Consider the following 19,727-nt stretch of genomic DNA (forward strand, 5'->3'; position numbering starts at 1 on the left):
AAAAGATCCAATACAATAATCCCTAATCGTACATTACGTACGCGAGTTCATACACTGTTGATTTCAAAATCACGCGATGGCAATATTGTAAATTTCATCAACTATGATCCACTGCTCCCATCGATTCCGTCCGCCTTCACTATCACCGTTCATCAATTCGTCACCGTCCAACAATTGTATTCTCCGTCACGACCATCGACGTTACCGTCGTGAACACCATCTTCCTCCATCACAAGTTGTTCACAGGTTAGTTTATCAAATTGATCAATTGAAATTGAAGTTGATGAACTAATAGATCAATTAAACTTTGAAATTGATCCAATTAATCATCAATTTGAATTTTCAGTTATCAATTTTGAGTTTGAGTTATGGGTTTTAACATTGAACGTATTAACATTAACCTAAAACGTATAAACAGAACATATAAACTTTTTGTACTGAACTTTTAAAGTTTAATTGATTTTTGTTCTGAACGTTTAAATAGAACGTATAATACGTTTAAACAGAACGTATAAAGTTTCTGTATAGAACTTCTAAAGTTTTTTGTATAGAACTTCTAAAGTTTTTTGTATAGAACTTCTAAACCTTTTGTTAGAACTTCTAAAGTTTTGGTACAGAACATCTAAACTTGAACGTTTAAATGTGTTCGTTTTGATCAGAACGTATTAGTTAAACGTTTAAACTTTTTGTTCATTTTTGGTCAGAACGTTTAAACTTTTTCTTCATTTTGGTCTAAAAATTTTACTTTAGAAGTTCTAGACAAAAAATCTAGAAGTTCTGTACAAAAAGTTTAAAAGTTCTGTACAAAAAGTCCAGAACGTTTAAAGTTTTTGTGCAGAACGTTTAAACATGAACCCTACTCATAGCTCAATTAAGTGTATTATTATGCAATTTCATAATCGATTGATGATTCTAAAGCCTCTTACACATCAATTCTATTGATTAAATCAACAATTTTTGATCAATTTGAAGATTATTAAACTATAGCGATAATGGGTTTATCGATTTTGATTATGCTTTAGTTTTGTGGATGAATTGATTATGGTTGAAGGCTTGCAGCAAATGACGATCTGTTGTGCGAGAAGTATTTTTTTGATTTAATTACAATTATGTCACCGCGTAGTTTTAATTGCAATTAGGATCTGGTGGTGCAGGGTCTCGCGTACCTAATGTACGATAACCTATTAATGTATGTTAACCCACCTCTATATATATATATTATATATATATATATATGTATTATTCCTTATTTTTAAATAAAATTATTATAAAATGTATTAAACGTGTTAAACGAACTACCTATATTTTTACCATTAAATCTCGTTAAAGATTCAAGATAGATATTTATTAAATATTATTAGGTGTATTACTACATATTATAATAAATTATTTGAATATTTATATAACTATATTTTATTTATTCTAATAATTTTTATTATATTTTATATTAGAATTAGTTATATAAATTATTAATTGAATTTGATTATATATTTTTCACGTCAAGTGTAAGCAAAGGTGATATTATAAATAATAAAAAGTAATGTTTCTTATAAATAATAATCAATAATCTTAATCTTTATTATAGGAGTCAATCGTTCAAATCCATAATATTATAAACCCCATCATAACTCAAATCACATCGAAATCCTAAATTCATTATATGTGTTGTCTCATTATTAATTAATTCACATTAATATTATTTAACTAGGAATCCTTGACGGTATATTCCGAATGATTTATCTTTCTCACATCATCATTTATATTTCGTTCATCCGATCATGTGAGTATCTCGCCCCCTCCCTTTTTACTCATTTTATACCATTTTTAGGGACATATGCATTCGTAGATATTTTACTATTATTTAATACTCAAACTTGCAACTGTTAGTCTTGTGTGTTTAACAATTTATACCTAACGTGTTATATGCTTATATACTTTACTTGAATACATGTCGGAGATGTCCAACATATTCTCAGACTAGTATGATCATACGCCCGTCGTGTTAGCCATCGTCCAGTTCATCTGGCATCGAGCTTACCGACAACTTTATTTTCTTGCTCATTGGTTAAATTGTTTATCTCACTTTACATAGTTTGCTCTTTTATATTATTATTATAGTGTCTTAAATATGGTGTTTTACTCACTGAACCTAGTGTTGACAAAATTATTGTAGTTTTAACGCATATGCAAGTTATCGTGTGATATGATTATCAAGTTCATTTGAAGAAAACTTAGGGTTGCATGTTAGAGAAAAGATAAAAAGAGATTGATTTATATTTTGTCTTTATTTATGTTAATTATGGATTTTTGTATTTGTTATTCGAATCTTGTTGGAATATTTGAAATTAAATAATTAATATTGTCACGTTGAATATGGCATGATAGTACCTTGAGATCTATGAGCAATCAGCTCACGCCCTGACATTTTCGCCTTAGGTTGGGGTGTGACAGATACCGAAGAGAAAGAGATATGTGAAAGCACCAACAAGGACAATAAGATCAAGAAATTGATTTTTTTTCCTGGAAAAAGTAGACAATAGATCTTAATAGTTTTAAATAGTATAACTGTAATAATTTTGTGCACTCTTGGAACACGACATAAATAAAACATATGTTTTAATTTCCTCAAATATTAAATTTATCTTTAAAATTTGTGTCAAGAAAAGATAGGGTAAACTCTCTGAGTAATTCGTTCAGTAAATCTGAAGGTGAGAGAATCGCAGCAATGAGATTAAGGATAAATTCTAGAAAACCAGTATACTGACGGAACCCAAAAGATTATTAACTCATATATTCCACGTATTCATAAGTCAAAGTTAGTAAAGATCTAGAAAAAGGAAACAGAAACATACCTAAAAAGAGAATTAGAGAAATTCTCGTGGTTCGCTTGTTCACAAGGTATGTACTAGCCGTTTTAAGAACAGACAATAAGAGAAATTATTGAAGCCTCTCAAGAACTTCACCCACCATCATCACTAGGATAATCAAAAAATGATGAAGAGATACATGGATCTATCATTCCATATGATTATCCCAACATCATTTCCCAATAAAAGGGAAAACATATAAATCGTGCATTGCACGAGATAGATAACCTCAAGAAAGAGTTAGTTGAGGTCAGGAAAAAGGTAAAAGCAAAGTTAGAAAGAAATTCATTTAGAAATATGACAGACTTATTAAACGCTTCATAAACAACAGATCTCTTGTGCTTGTATCGTTTGTTTCAGTGTCATGCAATTGTTGCGAACACTCAATCGTTATATAAGTAAAAGTTTCTTTCACACTAAATCATATCTATTTTCAGAATGTCGAACCCAAACAATTTAGCGAAAAATGATGAAACTTCAAGTCAAAGAAGCAAACGGAACATAACAAAACCTGCATAGGAGATTCCTGAGCAGTATCTACTCAAAATGCAGAAGATGATTCATAACGCCATGACTCCTCGCATCAACGCAATGAAAGGAGAGTCACATAAAATTAAATCTCAGCATTCAAACAAATGTGTTAGAACTCATCGTTATTAAAATCCTTTTCATCGTGATGAAAGTGTTCATAGTTCCAATGCTAATAGCAAATATAATCAAAACTTTAAGAACCAGTTAGTAATCCAAGGTTATAGTTTCAATAACTTCAAAGCCTATTGACCAAAATAATTCTATGGCGACAAAGGTGCCACATCAGCTTTACGATGGCTTAAGGAGATATAGTCCATTATTATCATTAGTAAATGTACTGAAACCGAGAAAATCCAGTATTCTTCTCAGAAAATTAAAGGCCTTCTTTAGAGTGGTGGAACACTCTTATCATGTCAAAGGTTAGAGAAACCTTGTATCAATTAAAATGGGAAGCATTCAAATAAATTGTAATACAAAAGTTTTGTCCCATGCATGAAAACGATCTTATTCAAACAAAGTTTCTAAACCATAAGGTGGATGACAGATGTCACACCCCCGTCTAGGGCCTAGGAGCGTGACTCAATAGTTGGTATCGTGATTGTAAATAAATCAGAGTTGCATTTAGTTGCGGAAGACTTATAAAACTTTAAGGATCGAAAGTGTAACTTTATATATATAATCAAAAGACGGGATTATAAAGACACCCGTTTAAGTTGTACAAAAGATTTCTTGTTTATGTTTTACAAACCACCATATTTAATTATTACAAAATAATCCGAGCCATAGGATATATCTAAGCACTTCGTCACTCCAATTGCTAAACTTTTTCACTTGCAAAATGTAAGAAAATACGTCAGCAAAGAATGCTGGTGAACATGCTGACGCAAAATAACTTCTTTTACTTAATTACCCCTCGAGGCTACGCCTGTCTCGGCCCCAACGTGGCTTAGGAGTAACAAAGTCAAATAACACATTATAAACTAGAGCCTCTACACTAGGTCACCTCACAAACACCGCAGCGTTCGACTTCATTAAGTACCCGTAAATATACACATACGATCGTACTCCCTGCAGGAGAGCGTCCTACGACCAAGGGTGGTGTGATCATGCCCATACATCGCATAGTACCACCTATGTAAGGATCCAGACATATGTATACCACAGCCTGAGGGCTAGGTTTATACCCATAGTTATAATGGTTTTAGGAACACATAGTCCCTTGTAAACAATTTCATATAACAAGTTGACTCATTTGAAAACAAGTTTAAAAGTTTAGGGGCGTATTCACCTTATCTCTTTAGGATCGGCTTTACTCACCGTCCAAGGGTCTTTCCCTTTCTTTTATCTCGAACCTATAGTTACGAGTATAAATTTTTGTTAGTCGGATACACGATCCGGCTTAAGACCATTAGTCTTATATCTCAATCCTCGATTGAACCTCTAGTTCAATTCTTATTTACTTGAAAACCTCTTGTTTAAAAGTAAATTATAAACCTTTAGTTTATATTAAAACCCGACGTTTCTTCTTCTCCAAGAAACGTAATCTTTTCTTTTATTATTTAAGAATACCCTCTATTCATTAAATAATAATTTCATAACAATGAATATAATCATATATACTTACACATATATATATGAATTCACAATATTCAATAATCATACTTTTATTCATTTCTTTGTTATGTTTTCTTTTCTTTTATCGAGGTATCGAGTATAACCTCGACTTAAGGCTTAAGCCTTGAATATAATATTCAATTATATTGAATTCGATATTACGCCTAACCTTAGTGGCGTACCGAAATCCTAGAGACTTGAGCAGCACTCCCACGCTGCTTTACTTCTCAATCGTCAAATGAGTACACCAAACTTCAATACTCGTTGACACGCTTATCGAGATTCATTGCCATTTCAACACCACCTTCTTGGTATGTGGGTGGAGGGTGGTATGAACTCTAAGGAAACGTTGGTTACACAAATGAAAGATTCAAGGCACGCTTATCGAGGAAATCTTTTATATGATTGTCGGGATTCTAGAGAGAGACTAGAGAGAAGTAGGAGATGATTTGGTTGTGTGGAAATGATCCATCCCTTGGCTGCTATTTATAGACAAATCTCGAAACCCCATCGCGCTTCGCGATAGCCTATCGCGTATCGCGATATAGGTGTGAAGAGTCACCACGTAGGTCTGCCACGTGGCGACACGTGGCAGCCGTTGCGACACGTGGCAGCAGTGTTGCCACGTGGTGACACGTGGCAGCACATAGTGCCACCGTGTGCCACGTGGCAAACGTGTCACACGTTTTCAGAAGCCCCATCACGGTACGCGATGAGCTTATTCTTTTGTCCATCGCGTAGCGCAATAGGACAAGAAATCAGATTTTTCATTTTTAACCCTCAAGTTTGGAATTTGGCAATTTTAGTCCCAGACTTTGGAAAGTTGATACTTTGAACTCGAAATTTTCACGTTGTTACATCCTCCCCACCTTGAAACAAATCTCGTCCTCGAGATTGCTTTACTCGATCAAGTGTGGGTATTTTCTTTTCATTTCCGATTCGAGTTCCCAAGTATATTAGGGCCCTCTACGCGAGTCCCATTTAACTTTCACAATTTTCAAAGTTTTTCTTTTCAATTTCTTTATTTTCGAATCTTCAATTTTAATTGAACGTTCTACGAATTTTAAGTTTTTGTTTATTTCTACGTCTTTCAATGGCATAGCCAAAGATTCGTCGGTCAAACACTTTCGTAGATTCGAAACATGGAAAACGTCATGTATCCCTTGCATTTCCTCGGGCAGTCGCAAACGGTATGCAACATTACCGATTCTTTCGAGTACCTCAAAAGGTCCGTCGAATCGAGGACTTAACTTTTCTTTCTTACCGAAGCGAACAATGCCTTTCCAAGGCGAGACTTTCAACAGAACCTTTTCACCGACATTAAATTCTAATGGCTTACGACGAACATCGGGGTAGCTCTTTTGGCGATCAGGCGCCATCTTAAGTCGTTCTCGGATTTGGAGAACTTTGTCAGTAGTTTCTTGGACTATCTCGGGTCCAGACAATTGATTATCTCCAGTCTCGAACCTATAGTTACGAGTATAAATTTTTGTTAGTCGGATACACGATCCGGCTTAAGACCATTAGTCTTATATCTCAATCCTCGATTGAACCTCTAGTTCAATTCTTATTTACTTGAAAACCTCTTGTTTAAAAGTAAATTATAAACCTTTAGTTTATATTAAAAACCCGACGTTTCTTCTTCTCCAAGAAACGTAATCTTTTCTTTCTTTATTTAAGAATACTCTCTATTCATTAAATAATAATTTCATAACAATGAATATAATCATATATACTTACACACATATATATGAATTCACAATATTCCATAATCATACTTTTATTCATTTCTTTGTTATGTTTTCTTTTCTTTTATCGAGGTATCGAGTATTACCTCGACTTAAGGCTTAAGCCTTGAATATAATATTCAACTATATTGAATTCGATATTACGCCTAACCTTAGTGGCGTACCGAAATCCTAGGGACTTGAGCAGCACTCCCACGCTGCTTTACTTCTCAATCGTCAAATGAGTACACCAAACTTCAATACTCGTTGACACGCTTATCGAGATTCATTGCCATTTCAACACCACCTTCTTGGTATGAGGGTGGAGGGTGGTATGAACTCTAAGGAAACGCTGGTTACACAAATGAAAGATTCAAGGCACGCTTATCGAGGAAATCGTTTATATGATTGTCGGGATTCTAGAGAGAGATTAGAGAGAAGTAGGAGATGATTTGGTTGTGTGGAAATGATCCATCCCTTGGCTGCTATTTATAGACAAATCTCGGAACCCCATCACGCTATGCGATAGCCTATCGCGTATCGCGATATAGGTGTGAAGAGTCACCACGTAGGTCTGCCACGTGGCGACACGTGGCAGCCGTTGCGACACGTGGCGACACGTGGCAGCAGTGTTGCCACGTGGTGACACGTGGCACACGTGTCACACGTTGTCAGTAGCCCCATCACGGTACGCGATGAGCTTATTCTTTTGTCCATCGCGTAGCGCGATAGGACAAGAAATCAGATTTTTCGTTTTTAACCCTCAAGTTTGGAATTTGGCAATTTTAGTCCCTAGACTTTGGAAAGTTGATACTTTGAACTCGAAATTTTCACGTTGTTACATCCTCCCCACCTTGAAACAAATCTCGGCCTCGAGATTGCTTTACTCGATCAAGTGTGGGTATTTTTTTTTCATTTCTGATTCGAGTTCCCAAGTATATTAGGGCCCTCTACGCGAGTCCCATTTAACTTTCACAATTTTCAAAGTTTTTCTTTTCAATTTCTTTATTTTCGAATCTTCAATTTTAATTGGACGTTCTACGAAATTTTAAGTTTTCGTTTATTTCTACGTCTTTCAATGGCATAGCCAAAGATTTGTCGGTCAAACACTTTCGTAGATTCGAAACATGGAATACGTCATGTATCCCTTGCATTTCCTCGGGCAGTCACAAACGGTATTCAACATTACCGATTCTTTCGAGTACCTCAAAAGGTCCGTCGAATCGAGGACATAACTTTCATTTCTTATCGAAGCGAACAATGCCTTTCCAAGGCGAGACTTTCAACAGAACCTTGTCACCGACATTAAATTCTAATGGCTTACGACGAACATCGGCGTAGCTCTTTTGGCGATCACGCGCCATCTTAAGTCATTCTCGGATTTGGAGAACTTTGTCAGTAGTTTCTTGGACTATCTCGGGTCCAGACAATTGATTATCTCCAGTCTCGAACCTATAGTTACGAGTATAAATTTTTGTTAGTCGGATACACGATCCGGCTTAAGACCTTTAGTCTTATATCTCAATCATCGATTGAACCTCTAGTTCAATTCTTATTTACTTGAAAACCTCTTGTTTAAAAGTAAATTATAAACCTTTAGTTTATATTAAAAACCCGACGTTTCTTCTTCTCCAAGAAACGTAATCTTTTCTTTCTTTATTTAAGAATACTCTCTATTCATTAAATAATAATTTCATAACAATGAATATAATCATATATACTTACACACATATATATGAATTCACAATATTCAATAATCATACTTTTATTCATTTCTTTGTTATGTTTTCTTTTCTTTTATCGAGGTATCGAGTATTACCTCAACTTAAGGCTTAAGCCTTGAATATAATATTCAACTATATTGAATTCGATATTACGCCTAACCTTAGTGGCGTAACGAAATCCTAGAGACTTGAGCAGCACTCCCACGCTGCTTTACTTCTCAATCGTCAAATGAGTACACCAAACTTCAATACTCGTTGACACGCTTATCGAGATTCATTGCCATTTCAACACCACCTTCTTGGTATGAGGGTGGAGGGTGGTATGAACTCTAAGGAAACGCTGGTTACACAAATGAAAGATTCAAGGCACGCTTATCGAGGAAATCGTTTATATGATTGTCGGGATTCTAGATAGAGATTAGAGAGAAGTAGGAGATGATTTGGTTGTGTGGAAATGATCCATCCCTTGGCTGCTATTTATAGACAAATCTCGGAACCCCATCACGCTACGCGATAGCCTATCGCGTATCGCGATATAGGTGTGAAGAGTCACCACGTAGGTCTGCCACGTGGCGACACGTGGCAGCCGTTGCGACACGTGGCGACACGTGGCAGCAGTGTTGCCACGTGGTGACACGTGGCACACGTGTCACACATTGTCAGTAGCCCCATCACGGTACGCGATGAGCTTATTCTTTTGTCCATCGCGTAGCGCGATAGGACAAGAAATCAGATTTTTCGTTTTTAACCCTCAAGTTTGGAATTTGGCAATTTTAGTCCCTAGACTTTGGAAAGTTGATACTTTGAACTCGAAATTTTCACGTTGTTACATCCTCCCCACCTTGAAACAAATCTCGTCCTCGAGATTGCTTTACTCGATCAAGTGTGGGTATTTTCTCTTCATTTCTGATTCGAGTTCCCAAGTATATTAGGGCCCTCTACGCGAGTCCCATTTAACTTTCACAATTTTCAAAGTTTTTCTTTTCAATTTCTTTATTTTCGAATCTTCAATTTTAATTGGACGTTCTACGAATTTTAAGTTTTCGTTTATTTCTACGTCTTTCAATGGCATAGCCAAAGATTTGTCGGTCAAACACTTTCGTAGATTCGAAACATGGAATACGTCATGTATCCCTTGCATTTCCTCGGGCTGTCACAAACGGTATGCAACATTACCGATTCTTTCGAGTACCTCAAAAGGTCCGTCGAATCGAGGACATAACTTTCATTTCTTATCGAAGCGAACAATGCCTTTCCAAGGCGAGACTTTCAACAGAACCTTGTCACCGACATTAAATTCTAATGGCTTACGACGAACATCGGCGTAGCTCTTTTGGCGATCACGCGCCATCTTAAGTCGTTCTCGGATTTGGAGAACTTTGTCAGTAGTTTCTTGGACTATCTCGGGTCCAGACAATTGATTATCTCCAGTCTCGAACCTATAGTTACGAGTATAAATTTTTGTTAGTCGGATACACGATCCGGCTTAAGACCTTTAGTCTTATATCTCAATCATCGATTGAACCTCTAGTTCAATTCTTATTTACTTGAAAACCTCTTGTTTAAAAGTTAACTATAAACCTTTAGTTTATATTAAAAACCCGACGTTTCTTCTTCTCCAAGAAACGTAATCTTTTCTTTTATTATTTAAGAATACTCTCTATTCATTAAATAATAATTTCATAACAATGAATATAATCATATATACTTACACACATATATATGAATTCACAATATTCAATAATCATACTTTTATTCATTTCTTTGTTATGTTTTCTTTTCTTTTATCGAGGTATCGAGTATAACCTCGACTTAAGGCTTAAGCCTTGAATATAATATTCAACTATATTGAATTCGATATTACGCCTAACCTTAGTGGCGTACCGAAATCCTAGAGACTTGAGCAGCACTCCCACGCTGCTTTACTTCTCAATCGTCAAATGAGTACACCAAACTTCAATACTCGTTGACACGCTTATCGAGATTCATTGCCATTTCAACACCACCTTCTTGGTATGTGGGTGGAGGGTGGTATGAACTCTAAGGAAACGCTGGTTACACAAATGAATGATTCAAGGCACGCTTATCGAGGAAATCGTTTATATGATTGTCGGGATTCTAGAGAGAGACTAGAGAGAAGTAGGAGATGATTTGGTTGTGTGGAAATGATCCATCCCTTGGCTGCTATTTATAGACAAATCTCGAAACCCCATCACGCTACGCGACAGCCTATCGCGTATCGCGATATAGGTGTGAAGAGTCACCACGTAGGTCTGCCACGTGGCGACACGTTGCAGCCGTTGCGACACGTGGCGACACGTGGCAGTAGTGTTGCCACGTGGTGACACGTGGCAGCACATAGTGCCACCGTGTGCCACGTGGCACACATGTCACACGTTGTCAGAAGCCCCATCACGGTACGCGATGAGCTTATTCTTTTGTCCATCGCGTAGCGCGATAGGACAAGAAATCAGATTTTTCGTTTTTAATCCTCAAGTTTGGAATTTGGCAATTTTAGTCCCTTGACTTTGGAAAGTAGATACTTTGAACTCGAAATTTTCACGTTGTTACATCCCCCCACCTTGAAACAAATCTCGTCCTCGAGATTGCTTTACTCGATCAAGTGTGGGTATTTTCTTTTCATTTCTGATTCGAGTTCCCAAGTATATTAGGGCCCTCTACGCGAGTCCCATTTAACTTTCACAATTTTCAAAGTTTTTCTTTTCAATTTCTTTATTTTCGAATCTTCAATTTTAATTGGACGTTCTACGAATTTTAAGTTTTCGTTTATTTCTACGTCTTTCAATGGCATAGCCAAAGATTCGTCGGTCAAACACTTTCGTAGATTCGAAACATGGAATACTTTATGTATCCCTTGCATTTCCTCGGGCAGTCGCAAACGGTATGCAACATTACCGATTCTTTCGAGTACCTCTAAAGGTCCGTCGAATCGAGGACTTAACTTTCATTTCTTACCGAAGCGAACAATGTCTTTCCAAGGCGAGACTTTCAACAAAACCTTGTCACCGACATTAAATTCTAATGGCTTTCGACGAACATCGGCGTAGCTCTTTTGGCGATCACGCGCCATCTTAAGTCGTTCTCGGATTTGGAGAACTTTGTCAGTAGTTTCTTGGACTATCTCGGGTCGAGACAATTGATTATCTCCAGTCTCGAACCTACAGTTACGAGTATAAATTTTTGTTTGTCGGATACACGATCTGGCTTAAGACCTTTAGTCTTATATCTCAATCCTCGATTGAACCTCTAGTTCAATTCTTATTTACTTGAAAACCTCTTGTTTAAAAGTAAATTATAAACCTTTAGTTTATATTAAAAACCCGACGTTTCTTCTTCTCCAAGAAACGTAATCTTTTCTTTTATTATTTAAGAATACTCTCTATTCATTAAATAATAATTTCATAACAATGAATATAATCATGTATACTTACACACATATATATGAATTCACAATATTCAATAATCATACTTTTATTCATTTCTTTGTTATGTTTTCTTTTCTTTTATCGAGGTATCGAGTATAACCTCGACTTAAGGCTTAAGCCTTGAATATAATATTCAACTATATTGAATTCGATATTACGCCTAACCTTAGTGTCGTACCGAAATCCTAGAGACTTTAGCAGCACTCCCACGCTGCTTTACTTCTCAATCGTCAAATGAGTACACCAAACTTCAATACTCGTTGACACGCTTATCGAGATTCATTGCCATTTCAACACCACCTTCTTGGTATGTGGGTGGAGGGTGGTATGAACTCTAAAGAAACGTTGGTTACACAAATGAATGATTCAAGGCACGCTTATCGAGGAAATCGTTTATATGATTGTCGGGATTCTAGAGAGAGACTAGAGAGAAGTAGGAGATGATTTGGTTGTGTGGAAATGATCCATCCCTTGGCTGCTATTTATAAACAAATCTCGGAACCCCATCACGCTACGCGATAGTCTATCGCGTATCGCGATATAGGTGTGAAGAGTCACCACGTAGGTCTGCCACGTGGCGACACGTGGCAGTCGTTGCGACACGTGGCGACATGTGGCAGCAGTGTTGCCGCGTGGTGACACGTGGCAGCATAGTGCCACCGTGTGCCACGTGGCACACGTGTCACACGTTGTCAGAAGCCCCATCACGGTACACGATGAGCTTATTCTTTTGTCCATCGCGTAGCGCGATAGGACAAGAAATCAGATTTTTCGTTTTTAACCCTCAAGTTTGGAATTTGGCAATTTTTGTCCCTAGACTTTGGAAAGTTGATACTTTGAACTCGAAATTTTCACGTTGTTACATCCTCCCCACCTTGAAACAAATATCGTCCTCGAGATTGTTTTACTCGATCAAGTGTTGGTATTTTCTTTTCATTTCCGATTCGAGTTCCCAAGTATATTAGGGCCCTCTACGCGAGTCCCATTTAACTTTCACAATTTTCAAAGTTTTTCTTTTCAATTTCTTTATTTTCGAATCTTCAATTTTAATTGGACGTTCTACGAATTTTAAGTTTTCGTTTATGTCTACCTCTTTCAATGGCATTGCCAAAGATTCGTCGGTCAAACACTTTCGTAGATTCGAAACATGGAATACGTCATGTATCCCTTGCATTTCCTCGGGCAGTCGCAAACGGTATGCAACATTACCGATTCTTTCGAGTACCTCAAAAGGTCCGTCGAATCGAGGACTTAACTTTCCTTTCTTACCGAAGCGAACAATGCCTTTCCAAGGCGAGACTTTCAACAGAACCTTGTCACCGACATTAAATTCTAATGGCTTACGACGAACATCGGCGTAGCTCATTTGGCGATCACGCGCCATCTTAAGTCGTTCTCGGATTTGGAGAACTTTGTCAGTAGTTTATTGGACTATCTCGGGTCCAGACAATTGATTATCTCCAGTTTCAGACCAACACACGGGCGTTCGTACAATAGCTATTATTGTACGAGAATTCCATTAGGGGTAAGTGGTCATCCCAAATTCCACCTAAATCGATCACACAAGCTCGGAGCATATCTTCCAACGTTTGAATCGTCCTTTCACTTTGCCCGTCGGTTTGTGGATGATAGGTAGTGCTTAGGTTTAACTTCGTACCAAGAGCTTGTTGGAAGCTTTTCCAGAAATGAGACGTAATATGACTGTCTCGATCAGATATTATAGACAGCGGTACTCCATGTAAGGCGACAATGTTGTTCATATAAATACGCGCTAGTCTATCCATTGAGTACGACTCATTGATGGGTATAAAGTGTGCGGACTTCGTTAATCGATCCACAATAACCCAAATAACATTGTGTTGTCGAGTCGTCTTTGGGAGTTTGGTTATGAAATCCATAGTGATTAACTCCCACTTCCAAACGGGAAGTTCGGGTTGCTGAAGCAATCCCGAAGGCTTTTGGTGTTCAGCTTTGACTTTCAAACACGTCAAACATTTCGCAACGTGCGAAGCAACATCTCTTTTCATTCCATTCCACCAATAATTCTCTTTGAGATTATGGTACATTTTATCACTTCCGGGATGCATCATATATTTCGACTTGCGAGCTTCGTTCAAGATTTTCTCACGCAATCCTCCAATGATTGGTACCCAAATCCTATTACCGAGTCTAATGATACCATCGTCACCTTTGACTAACGAGTCAATGGTGCCGTTGCATTTTTCATCGGCGATTTGGTTTTCATTGATTGCTTGAGTTTGCGCGGATTTGATTTGTTCAATGAGATCAATTTGAAGTTCTAAACGCAACGCTCGGACTCTTTTGGGTTTCTCATATTCCTTGCGACTTAAGGCATCAGCCACAACGTTGGCCTTACCTTCATGATAAACGATTTCACAGTCGTAGACGTTGAGCATTTCCATCCATCGCCGTTGGCGCATGTTAAGCTCTTTTTGATCAAAGATATGTTTCAAGCTCTTATGATCAGTGTACACGGTGAATCTTACTCCATAGAAATAGTGCCTCCATATCTTAAGTGCAAATATTATGGCGCGTAACTCTAGATCGTGAGTCGTGTAGTTTTTCTCGTGTACTTTGAGTTAACGAGAGGCGTAGGCGATTACTTTCTTGCGTTGCATTAGTACACATCCCAAACCCGAGTGAGATGCGTCACTAAAGACTACAAAATCCTCAGTACCTTCTGGCAAAGCCAAGATAGGTGCTTGGGTGAGTTTTTGTTTAAGTATATCGAACGCCTCTTGTTGCTTTGTTCCCCATTCATATTTGATATTATTACGAGTTAAGGAAGGTAAGGGAACGGCGATTCGAGAAAAGTTCTCGATGAACCTATAGTAATAGCCGGCCAAACCTAAGAAACTTCGGATCTCAGTTGGCGACTTAGGTACCTCCCACTTAGAGATAGCTTCAATCTTAGCGGGGTCCACTTGAATACCGTTAACGTTAATGACGTGACCAAGAAATTGCACTTCGTGTAACCAGAACTCGCATTTCGAGAACATGGCGTACAACTTCTCGGTTCTAAGAATTTCAATCAAAGTTCGAAGGTGAACTTCATGATCAGCCTTTGACTTAGAGTAAATAAGTATGTCGTCGATAAAGACGATAACAAATTTATCCAAGTAAGGCTTACAAATACGGTTCATCATGTCCATGAACGCGGCCGGAGCATTAGTAAGTCCAAACGGCAGAACTCATAATGTCCATACCTTGTTCGAAAAGTAGTCTTCAGAATGTCTTCGGATTGAACTTTGAGTTGGTGATAGCCGGAACGAAGATCGATTTTAGAAAAGAAGCTAGCACCTTGAAGTTGGTCAAAATGATCATCAATTCGAGGGAGTGGATATCGGTTTTTGATTGTAACTTTGTTCAACGCACGATAATCGATACACATTCGCATGGAACCATCCTTCTTCTTGATGAATAGAATTGGTGCTCCCCGAGGCGACGAACTTGGTCGAATAAAACCTTTCTCTAAAAGCTCATCGAGTTGTTTCTTCAACTCCTTTATTTCAGTCGGCGCTAAACGATACGGAGCTTTGGCGATCGGAGCAGTACCAGGAATAAGATCAATCCTAAACTCTACTTCACGATTGGGAGGGATTCCGGGAAGTTCATCAGGAAAGACGTCAGAGAAATCAGAAACAATAGGAACGTCTTTGATTTCTTTTGGCTTTGATTCTTCAGTGACGTAGGCCATGAATGCGAGGCATCCTTGGTTTAAACATTTGTTAGCTCTAATCATAGATATTATGCTAACTTGGCCAGCGTCTTTGTCCCCTTCAATTCGTATTGTTCGTTTATCGGGGGCTTGAAGTTCATGGTTTTGCTATTGCAGATGATACGTGCATGGTTATCGGATAACCAGTCCATACCAAGTACAATATCAAAACCAGCCAGACTCATAGGCAAGATATAACCAGCTAAAAGGATTTTCCCGTTTTCAAGAGCTTCGGAGATCTTAACGATTTCACCACTAGCAGTCTCGACGCTTAGAGTTTTATTTAATTTTGTTAATGGTTCGTTTAATAGACTACAGAAACTATAATCTATAAAACTCAAATTGGCATCCGAATCAAACAAAACTCTAGCATAAGTGTCGTTGACTAGAAACATACAGGTATTGGTTTCCGGCACATCAGCGGCTCTTTTTGTGTCGAGTACAAAGACTCGAGCGTTTCCTTTTCGGTTTTGGCCACTTCCACCCGCACCACCAGCGGCAGGCTTGTTCTTTGGGCACTCAAAGCTCAAATGGCCCATTTCCTTGCAGTTGAAGCAAGTCATCTTTTTCTTCCTACGATTAGCAGCATCATGTCCTGTACGATTACAGGACTCACAGACTTTAGGAGACGGGGCGAAATTACATCTACCCTTGTGGTATCTCCTACAAGTCTTGCATGGCGTAGAGTTGTTTCGGTTTACGCCTTTGCTTCTAAAGTTGGAACCTCCTCCAGTCTTTCCTTGAGCAGCAGTTGTTGTCACCTTCTTGTCCTCTTCTTTGTTGCGGACCATGCCGCCCATCAAGTAACCAGCCAACTCCATCGCAGAGTCAGCGGTTTGAGGCAAGTGTGACCTTACCATGTCACGGATTTCCTGTGGCAGTCCCCAAATGTATCTTGTGACCTTGCTGGACTCAGGGTTAACCATCTGGGGAACTAGGCGACAGTATTCAAGGAATTTGGTATTGTATTCTCGAAGGTTTGTCCCTACGACCTTATGGTTAAGGAACTTAGTTTGGATTTGATCAGTTTCGTGCATCGGACAAAACTTCCCCATTACCATGGCCTTATAATCTTCCCACGTCAGGCCGTACATCACTTCTCTTCCCTTACTCATCAATAGCGCATTCCACCACTCGTGCGCTTCACCCTTGAACATTAGGGCAGAGTACTGAATTTTCTCCTCCTCGGAACACTTTCTTGTGATAACAAGAGTTTCCATCTCCTCGAGCCACCTCACGGTTGTGATGGCTCCCTTGTCACCATGGAACTCCTTTGGTCCATAGTACTTAAAATCTTTGAACGTACACCCACTAACTTTCATCCTTTTAAACTTTTGCCTAATACCTTCGTCGGCATTAGACCCATGATCGCTTTCTTCATCATGGAATGGTTTAGGACGAGATTTAACAGATTTAAGGGGATGAACGGAAGGGTTAACAGTTCGGGAATGTCTAGATTGTCGAGATTGAGATCTAAACGCGGATTCTTCCCTAACCGTATCTTTAATCATCTTTTGGATTCTATTCATGTATTTCTCAGGAATTTCTTCCTCTCGCTCGTTCTCAGGACCTTTCCCTTTATCTCTCATTTCTCTCTCATTACTAGCATTCTCGTTATTATTGCTTTGTTCAGACAGTTTCTCCTAATATGTCTTTTAACTGAAATTTAGCAATTTCTCATATTAAACACACATTTTATTTCATATATACATATCACAAAAGGATATGTATATTTCATATTACACATAAGTATATATATCATTCCAACGATATATATAACTAGTCCTATCATTACAAGAGAACGTTTCAAACGTTCTTTATTTATTCGTACTTATATTACACATAATAGACAGGACTATTTTACACACAATCTTCACATGGCCACCATCTTCAGTTCTTCAAGAACTTCTTCACAAACTTTGATATCTTGTTGCATTTACGAAGGATTGTTTCTCCGACTTTATTCTTTTTCTTCTCCTCTTCGTCTACCTTCTTCCTCCAGTCATCGGTCGTGCAATGCGCGATCCAGGTGTTCTTCATATAACTGTGGGATTATGTTGGAGTATCCATACTGCGGAGGTGGGTCACGGTAACCCAATGTCACCATCTCGTAATGGTTCCTCGGCTCTGGATACGGAACATAATCCATGGTGGATGAAAGGTAGAGGTAGGTCTTGGCAGCCTGATTCTGCTCACAAATCTCATCGGCTTGCTCTTGGATTGTCGGAATCTTTCCTTGAAATGGTGGGAAGCTTAACGAAGCTTGGTTCCTTAGTTTCTCAAGGTGTTGAACATACGGGTCAAAGGACCCATAGCTTGGTTGGTGGGAAGTGAGTGATCCTTCCATTGAGCTTGACATCTCGTTGGGATTCTCAGGATGCTCTTCTTCCGTTTCTTCCTCAATTTCTTCCTCATGGTCCTCTTCTTCTTTAGGATCCTCTTCTTCGGATTCCTCTCCTTCTTCTGGTTCCTCTTCTTCCAGTTCATCTTCCTCCATGGGTTGTGTGGTTTCATCGTTTATTGAGATCATCTGGAAAGTCTCAGTGGGCATCATTACCCTCATCTTGGGTCTACGGGACGGCCCTTCATTATTGGTTGGTTGGGAATTGACTTCATTGAGAGTGGAGCTTCCGGCATGCCACTCCTGTTGTTCAGAGAGGTATTTCATCCATTCGGAAGATGGTTGAGAATTCGGTAGGTATCCGGCTGGATAGCATTGTGGTGTCTCCGAGGGTTGGTAAGTGAAGATCTCTGTTGGATGGTATGTGGGTACTTCGGAAGGTTGAGACATCGGTAATGTCGGTGGGTGGTAGCTTGAATGTCTTGGTGGACTATCGGGAACATCTATTGGGTAGTGTTGGCTTCCGGGGTAGTACACGGGTTTGGACAAGTCGTGTTCCACATCTTGGTTGTAGTATGCTTCATAGTAACCATCGCTCATGTTGTCTTCGGGGTAGGGTTCGGGAATTCCAGCTTCCTTTGCCTTGCGCATAAAGTCTTCGATGTGAGCTTTAAACGACATTTATATTAGGGGTGGTTTAGAATGTATTAGCAGCCTATCTTATCCCTAAAACATATTAGCAGTTATTTCCTAAACTTGGATCGAAGCTTGGGTATTGTTTTATGATACCCAATTCGCTAAGATCGATGGCTCTGATACCAACCTGTCACACCCCCGTCTAGAGCCTAGGAGCGTGACTCAATAGTTGGTATCGTGATTGTAAATAAATCAGAGTTGCATTTAGTTGTGGAAGACTTATAAAACTTTAAGGATCGAAAGTGTAACTTTATATATATAATCAAAAGACGGGATTATAAAGACACCCGTTTAAGTTGTACAAAAGATTTCTTGTTTATGTTTTACAAACCACCATATTTAGTTATTACAAAATAATCCGAGCCATCGGATATATCTAAGCACTTCGTCACTCCAAGTGCTAAACTTGTTCACCTGCAAAATGTAAGAAAATACGTCAGCAACGAATGCTGGTGAACATGCTGACGCAAAATAACTTCTTTTACTTAATTACCCCTCGAGGCTACGCCTGCCTCAGCCCAACATGGCTTAGGAGTAAGAAAGTCAAATAAAACATTATAAACTAGAGCCTCTACACTAGGTCACCTCACAAACACCGCAATGTTCGACTTCATTAAGTACCCGTAAATATACACATACGGTCGTACTCCCTGCAGGAGAGCGTCCTACGACCAAGGGTGGTGCGATCATGCCCATACATCGCATAGTACCACCTATGTAAGGATCCAGACATATGTATACCACAGCCTGAGGGCTAGGTTTATACCTATAGTTATAATGGTTTTAGGAACACATAGTCCCTTGTAAACAATTTCATATAACAAGTTGACTCATTTGAAAACAAGTTTAAAAGTTTGGGGGCGTATTCACCTTATCTCTTTAGGATCGGCTTTACCCACCGTCCAAGGGTCTTTCCCTTTCTTTTATCTCGAACCTATAGTTACGAGTATAAATTTTTGTTAGTCGGATACACGATCCGGCTTAAGACCTTTAGTCTTATATCTCAATCCTCGATTGAACCTCTAGTTCAATTCTTATTTAC

Source organism: Bidens hawaiensis, unplaced genomic scaffold (genome assembly GCF_021521415.1).
Source record: "Bidens hawaiensis isolate Kalapana, Puna unplaced genomic scaffold, B.hawaiensis_p1.1 tig00017051_1, whole genome shotgun sequence".
In the NCBI taxonomy this organism is placed as follows: Eukaryota; Viridiplantae; Streptophyta; class Magnoliopsida; order Asterales; family Asteraceae; genus Bidens; species Bidens hawaiensis.